We start from the raw sequence: 8054 nt of genomic DNA, 5'->3' as shown, positions 1-8054 counted from the left end.
TAGAAAGAGCTATGCTTGGAATATCACGTTCCACTCAAATGAGAGAATGAATCCGGAGTTCTGACATCCGTCGACGATCAAGGATCAGGGACGCTGTCTCATTTGCCAAGGTGTCGAAAATCAGATGGGCTGGTCACGTAATGAGATTTAAAGACGACCATTGGACTACAGCTGTTACTGATTGGATTCCACGGGATGTCAAAAGACCGCGTGGCCGCCCACCTACCAGATGGTCAGACTTCTTCGTCAAGATCATGAACGATCGGTTTGAGGCCCTTCATGTTCCCGGAGCGAACAGATGCCACTGGGCGACACTAGCACGCGACAGGGACAAATGGAGACGTTACTGGCGCCCGCTCGAGCAAATCGACGACTAACGGGATGTTAAGTGATTAAGTGAAGAATATAAATAATGTTTTAGACGTTTGTCTGTCTCACTTTATTCTATTAATTAGATTTCTCCATATGCCACATATGCATGAACTTGTCGGATACCTATCTTTCTCTGACTGGTTTATGTCAATAAACATAATATCCTCATGTTATCCATTTTTATACAAATAATAAGAAGATTTCACTTCATACAACTGAGTAGTATTCCATTGCTTTACCTCCTTTTATTTTCAAAATTTGTGGTTTAAAAGATACAAACATTGGTTTTAACAATGCTCTGATGTTTTAAAATTTTTAGTTTAGGGAAGCAAAATAGATTTTACTGAAAAACACTTAGAAACTTGTGAAACAGGTGTAGGGTGGAATGGAATATTTGTTCAAGGAGAACACTTGTTTAACAAAGCAAGCAAAGAGAGACATAGAGAAAGGAAGCACGGTATTTCTTCAAGGGAGAACACAAGCTTGAGGACCAAGCCCACTCTGGTAGTTTAGGAATAAGAACTTGGAGTGGTATGAACTTAACTTGTGCACTTTAGGGGAGAACCTGAGTGAAACTATTAGAAGTACGTTCAGGAGCATGATAAACTGGAGTCTGCACTTGGAGTGAGGAGGGTAGAGATTTCTTTGGGGAGATCCGGACTATGGAGAACAGTAATATTACAACATTAATGATAGTATCGTACGGTGGGATTCCAAAAAAATCTTTCACAGTGGCATCAGATATGATAACATTCTTAGGTATTTGGATTTCCTGTGGAAACAACGGGAAAGATGAGTTTATGCACTGGATGCCTCAGCCTGAAACAAGGTCAACAATTCATGAATGAAAAATTTCAAGTTAGATGGATCAAGGATTCTGATCCCAGTGGAAGGCTAGCTTTCGGGTGGACAATTTCTATTGATAGCCTGATGTAGATTCTGATCCTGGGATATGTAACAGAAAGGAGGTAGTGACAGGTATCCTCAGAACTGAAGCCTCTGAGACAGAATTCATTCATGCCAACTTATGGGTTATCAATGTTTGCTCATGGCTGCTACCCTTATAACATGCCATTCAATGGTTTTGTGGTTTCAATTTACTGTGTCAATGTAAAGATGAAGTTTCTAAATGGAAGGTATAAATCTGAGGTCCTCACGATGATGAATTATGGGGATGCGGGGAGGGGGGGGAGCTGGAGCTATAGAGCATGTAGGGCATTTACCTTGCACACGGCCTACCCAGGTTAGATTCCCAGCATCCTGTATGGTCCCCCCAAGCACCGTGAGGTGTAATTCCTGAGTGCAGAACCAGGAGTAAACCCTGTGACCCAAAAAACACACAAAAAAAGATGATGACTTGCCTTTAGATATTTTGAAGTCAAGTAGAAACAGCCAGAAATCTCCCCAGAAAAGAGTTCTCCTGGGTCTAAAACATAATCACCTCTAGCGTGAGAAGATACAGAAAATAATGTTTCCATTTTATGCCAAGTTAGAGCAAGCCAGAATGATCTTGGAAAGTTTGTCAAAGGAAAGCATGGCTATAGGAAGGATAAGGTGACAACTGAGGCTTAGAGGTAAAATATACAAGAGAAGCAAAGGTCAAGAAGTAGACGGTACAGTGGCGACCAGGTATACTAAGAAGAGCATTTTTTAAAAAATAAAATGCAATAATACATCAAATAAGACCTTTTTAAATGTTTCAGAACAGGGATATAACTCAGTGATAGAGCATTTGCCTTCCATTGTATGATGATCTGGGATTGATACTTAGCATTGCAAACAGCATTATTTTTTAATTTTTAATTTCTTTCTTGCTTGCTTCCTTACTTGCTTGCTTTTTTTTGTTTTTTGGGTCGCACCTGGCTATGTATAGGGGTTATTTTTTATTTTTAAAAAGACTTATAATTTTACCTTTTTACCTGTGGTTTAAAAGGAAATCTAAAATATTTTAGAGTAAATAAATGTGAGGAAGAATAAAATTCACAGGAACTACTTAGTGTTCTTAATGATACAGTAATCAGAATTTTTGAGGTTAATTGTATGGGTATTGCATAAATAATTTTTCCCCATTACGTGGGCTCTCTTTTTATCATGGGCACCATTTTTTCTAAGTTGCAGAAACTTCTTAGTTTAATGTAGTCTCATTTGTTTATCTTCACTTCCTCTTCCTTGGTCAGTGGTGTTTCATTCTAGAAGTTTCCATTAGCTTGAATGTCATGAAGGGATCTTCCCACATTTTTCTCCATATATCTTAAGAATTCAGGTATGACATTGAGGTCTTTAATACATTTGATCTGACTTTGTGCCTGGCACTATAAAGAGGTCTGAGTTCATTTTTTTTGCATGTTGCTGTCCAGTTTTCCCAGCACCAGTTGCTGAAGAGACTTCCTAGCTCAACTTCATATTTCTTGAGCCGTTATGAAAGATTAGGTAATAATAATCTGAGGGCCAGCGTCAGGATATTTGACTATATTCCATTGTTCTGAGGCCTGTCTTTATATGAATGTCATGATATTTTGATTACTACAACTTTGTAGTAGGGTTTGAAGTTGGGGAAGGTGTTCCCTTCTTCTTTTTACCAAATATTGCTTTAGCTCTTCATGGGAGTATATGGTTGTGTATGAGTTTCAAGAGTGTTTAATCAATTTCTTTGAAAAATACTATGGGTATCCTTATAGAATGTGCATTAAATCTTTATAGAGCTTTGGGGTGTATTGCCATTTTGACAGTACTAAATCTCTCAATCTATGAGCATGGGATGTGATTCCATTTCCTCATATACTCTCTTATTTCGTGAAGTTGTGTTTTGTAGGTTTTTTTTTTCGTATAGTTCCTTAACCTTTTTAGTTGATTCTAAATACTCGGTTTTCTGAGGTATTATTGTGAATGGGATTGTTTTTCTCTAACTCTTTTTTCTCTTTCATTATTAATATATGGGAAAACCATGGAGTACCAGATATTGCTTTTGTAATATGCTACTTTAATAAACAAATCTATTGTTCCCAGGTGCTTTTTTGTAGATTCTTTGGGATTTTCTAAGTATAGTATCATGTCGTCTCCAAATAGTAAAAGCTTGAGTTCTTCCTTTTTCATATGGATGCTCTTGATATCTTTTTTTTTTTTACCAAAATCATATGGCAAGTACTTCAAGTACTATGTTGAATAGGAGTGGTGAGAGTGGGCAACTTGTTTTGTGCCTGATTGTATTCTGGGATTCTAGCTCATTGATTTCTGCTCCTAGCCTTTAGTTTTTCCCCATTGAGAATAATGCTTGCTTTGGGTTTGTGGTAATTTGCTTTAACTATATTATTGAGGAAAGTACTTTCAACTCCCATTTTGTTGAGAGTTTTTCATCATGAATAGGTGCTGGATGTCATCAAATGCTTTATCTACATATATTGATATGATCATATGTCTATCTTTATTTTATTGAGATGGTGTATTCTGTTGATTAACTAGAGAATGTTAAGCCATTCTTGCATCCCCAAGATAAAACTACTTGGTCATAGTGTGTGATCTTTTGTTGAGTTTCTGGATTCTCTTTGCTGGTATTTTCTTGAGAATCTGTGTATCTGTATTCATCAAGGAAATAGGTCTGTAATTTTCTTTTTTTGTGGTGTCTCTGTCTGATTTGAGTATTAGGGTGATCTTTGCCTCACAAAAACTATTTGGGAGTATTTATGATTCTTCAATTTCCTGGAAAATCTTGAAAAATGTTAGCAGCATTTCCTCTTTAAAGGTTTGAAATATTTCACTATTGAATCCATCTGGGCCAGGGATTCTGTTTGGGTGGATACTTTTGACCATTATTTCAATTTCCTTGGTAATGATAGGTTCAAGTATTCCAAATCTTCTTGGTTCAGCGTTGGCAGGCAACTGGAATCCAAAAATTTATCAATTTATTCAAGATTCTCTCATTTCCTGCTTCAAAGTTTCTCAATATAATCTCTGATGATCCTATGGATTTCTGTAGTTTCTATTAGGATATGCACATTTGCATTTCTTATTTGATATATTAGAATTCTTTCTCTTTGTTAATTTGAGAGGCTTCTCGTGGTTTATTGATCTTATTTATTTTCTCAAAGAACCAGCTTTTGCTCTTATTGGTCTTTTGGATTTTATTTTGGGATTCTAGCTCATTGTCGTCTGGTACAATTTTATTATTTCCTTCCTCCAGCCTAGTTTGGACTACTTTTGTTGGTCATTTTCCAAAATCTTGAGCTCTAATTAATTCATGTAGGCCCTCTCTTTCTTCCTGATGAATTCTGGCAGAGCTATACTCTTTCCTCTTAACACTGCTTTTGCTGTGTCCCACAAGTTCTGGTAGCTAGTGTACTCATTCTCATTTGTTTCTGGAAACTTTTTATTTCCTCTTTGATTTATTCTCTAAGCCAACAGTTGTTCATTACTTCCCTTAAAGAAAATATTTCCTTGCTGAGCTTTAGTCTTTTTGATCTATTGAGAAGTGACAAAGTAGTGTTGAAATCTCCAACTAGTATTGTGTTGCTATCAATGTTTTTCTTTAAGTCTATTAGAAGTTGTTTTTAAGTATTTTGCTGGTCTGTCATGAGGAGAATCTACATTGAGGAGGGTGAGTTTTTTCTGATGCACAGATCCCATGATCATGAAGAAATGACCTTCACTGTCTCTTATAACCTATAGCCTGAAGTCCATGTGGTCTGATACTAGTATGGCCACTCCAGCTTTGTGGAGGTGTTCTTTTCTTTCTTGAAGAATTGTTTTCCAGCCTTTACCTTTGAGCTCATGGTTGCTTTGATTGTTCAGAAGTGTTTCTTCAGGCAGCAGAATGTTGGGTTCAGTTTTATAATTCATCTTCCCATTCTGTGCCTCTAAATTGGCACATTTAGTCCATTGACATTGAGAGAGATTGTTGTGATGGGGATTTGTGCTATCTTTATGTAGAATTTTTGTACTTGTGGGGATTGTCTTAGCTTAAAGTAGCCCTGTTAATTTTTCCTGCAACACAATATGGAACACTTTACAAGTTTGCATGTCATCTCTGTGCAAGGACTATGCTAATCTATGTATCATTTCAATTTTAGTATATATGTCATCAAATATAGTATGAGTTATTTTTTCCATATTTTTCTCTACTTATTAATTTGAGGGTTGTCCTTACTCTCTCCTATGGCAGACAGTGATTCCTAACCAAGGTATGTATTTCAAAGCAGCTTGAATAGATAGATTTAAAACTTTAATGTCCCAGAAAGAAAAATATGGTTTTTACCATATTATCTTTTACCATACCCAAGGCATCAGTTTTACAAAATAATTCTTTTGGAAGATAGTATATGAGTCTTCTTTAATGCCCTTCCCTGAAACCTTCATTAAGACCATTAAACTAGAGCCTTTTGCTGTTCTCACCTCAGTCCCCTGTACATCTCCAGGAAAAGGTGGATGGTGTTGTCTGCAATTTGACCACCTTGAATGTAAGTCGGGTTTTTCTCCTGAATGAAGAGGTGAGGAGCATATTGATGATTTCATTCCACCTTATTACAAGTTCAACTTGAACGGAAGGTGAGACTCATGATGTTCCTGTAAAGGACAGAAAAAAGGGTCTCAGTGAAGTTTAATGGCCAACACATATTAGCAACACAGATGACTCAAAGTAGCCTGTGTGCATCTTTCTGTATAGTGAGTTTCATATCTACTGATAGTGATTCTCAGTCATGACACACAGGCAAAACAGACCTGTAATTAAAAATCTAGTTCTCTGAGCAGAGTGGGGTCTCTGAGGTGATTGAACAAGTGTATAGTAATTTATTACTAAGCACATAAGTAGTTTGAATGATGTGTACTTTTCGATCTAAAATTAATTCTAAATATGTCTAAAATGACAGTCTCCTGACCCCGCACCTGGCTTTCCTCACCTGGACTCCTTGGAGGGGGCGGGGTGAGTTTCCCTCACCTCCTGATTAGAGCCCCGGTAGATGATGAACTCTGCTACCAGCTATAGGTACGCTTAAGACCTATCTCCCCAAGCTTGAAGGAGCCTCATGCATGAAGGAACTGGAAGCAGAACCTGTGTAAACACACAAAAAATAAAAGGCCGGTGGTCTGGCCGTTTCCCCACTCCACGAACGTCAATGGCGATGGTCAGGAGATGGAAGGAAACGGGGGCCAGGCTGATTGTTCTTAGCAGCAGGTTATTACATGGAAGAGATGTATGACATGGAGGCCTCAGGAATCCTCAAGCACGTGAGCGCACTGTGAGCCCGGAAGATTCCCTTATATAGATCATAGAACCTCTAAAAGGCACATTACAGTGAATTCATAAAAGGAGTTACAGAAAGAACATTGAGGCAGCAAACCATACATTGTTTCTTTACATCCACATTGTTTCCTTACATCAGCAGGCCAGTAATACTGGCCTCCAGAAAGAAGATAACAAAGCCAAACTGAAACCTTTCACAAGCACTTTCACAAGCTGTAAGCACCTTGATTTGCATCCCAAAGAACAGCCTGGCTAGAGCTAGGAATCTATATCCCAAAGATCAGTCCTGACTAGCACCTGAGATCTGCAGATCTAAGATCAGCTAGGTTTCTGAGAGAAAAGGAAAACTGTCTCAATATACTGAAATCATTTACTGAAGGCAGTTTGAAGGGGAGAAACAGTCTCATCCAAGCTAGTCAGGACACACAGGAAAACAGCTTCTAGGAGGTGTTTCTCCTCTCCTTGTCCAACCAACATATAAGCATATATAATATTAATCATTTTGTATGAACACAGTATGAAATGCATTGAGCTTATATAATTGCTCTCCTAGGGCCATCTCAATCTCAGACTGCAGTGCTCAGGCCAGATATCTTTCCTATTCCTAGCAGCAGGGCCCCTAATGTCGTCATTACTTTTGGATCATGACATCATTTGCCTATGATCCATCTCTTAACTTATAATTAAGAATCGTGGCACCTTGGCCTGGCCCATCGTGATGCCAGAGTAGCACATAACTTACCGGCTTGCCCTTGTTCCATCCAGTCCCACGTCGGGACCCTGCCCTTGGGGTACTAGGAAGTGAGGGCAACTGAGGCTTAAGTTAAGAAGGCAGATGCCCAGGAGTGAATAATATTCAAAGCCAATCAATTCCTAAGTTACAAAGCATATTAAGTAATTGTCTTCCTGTATCTATACAAAAGGACATTGCATGAAGGTAAACTGCTCAAAAGACATAAGGAGAGGAGGAAGGCAATATTAACTTACAGTATAGCTTCAGTGTCTAAGAAGGAGGAGACCTTACAAATTGGTTGGGGAAGAGAGCATAGAAGTGGTTACAGACAGACAAAGTAATGGGAGTGTCTCGGGAGCACTGTGATGGGTGCAGTTTGATAAACCTAAGTTCCGTATACTCCAAGAGAACCCAGGTGTGTGGGAACGGGGGATGAGATCTCCAAAGCTGCTCAGATCAAGACTGGGCCCCCTCCATCAAGATCCACCATCTTCTAGTAGCTAAATGTTACAACCACCAACTGCCCCTGGAGCCATGTCATCCCATCAATGGCCAAGATCCAGAGACTGGATATTGTTGATAAGATAACAACTCTTACTTTCCAGCTCTCACTCTCAGAGAACCTGGTAGGCTTCTGCGAGTATCTTGCCTGCATGGCAGAGTCTGTGTTTCTGGTCACTGATTCTTTTGAGGTACAGAAGCTGCTTAATTTAA

At 38.6% G+C, this 8054-nt stretch overlaps 1 pseudogene; it reads right to left on the bottom strand.

Annotated features, from left to right (window-relative positions):
* Nucleotides 1-5355: 5355 nt before the first annotated feature.
* LOC130040961 (uncharacterized) lies at nucleotides 5356-5454 on the bottom strand (annotated as a pseudogene).
* Nucleotides 5455-8054: the final 2600 nt, after the last annotated feature.

The sequence above is a fragment of the Sorex fumeus genome, unplaced genomic scaffold (assembly GCF_029834395.1).
Source record: "Sorex fumeus unplaced genomic scaffold, SorFum_2.1 ptg000095l, whole genome shotgun sequence".
Lineage (NCBI taxonomy): Eukaryota > Metazoa > Chordata > Mammalia > Eulipotyphla > Soricidae > Sorex > Sorex fumeus.
The sequence above is the reverse complement of the archived record's forward strand: the minus strand, read 5'-3'. Positions and strand labels throughout refer to the sequence as shown.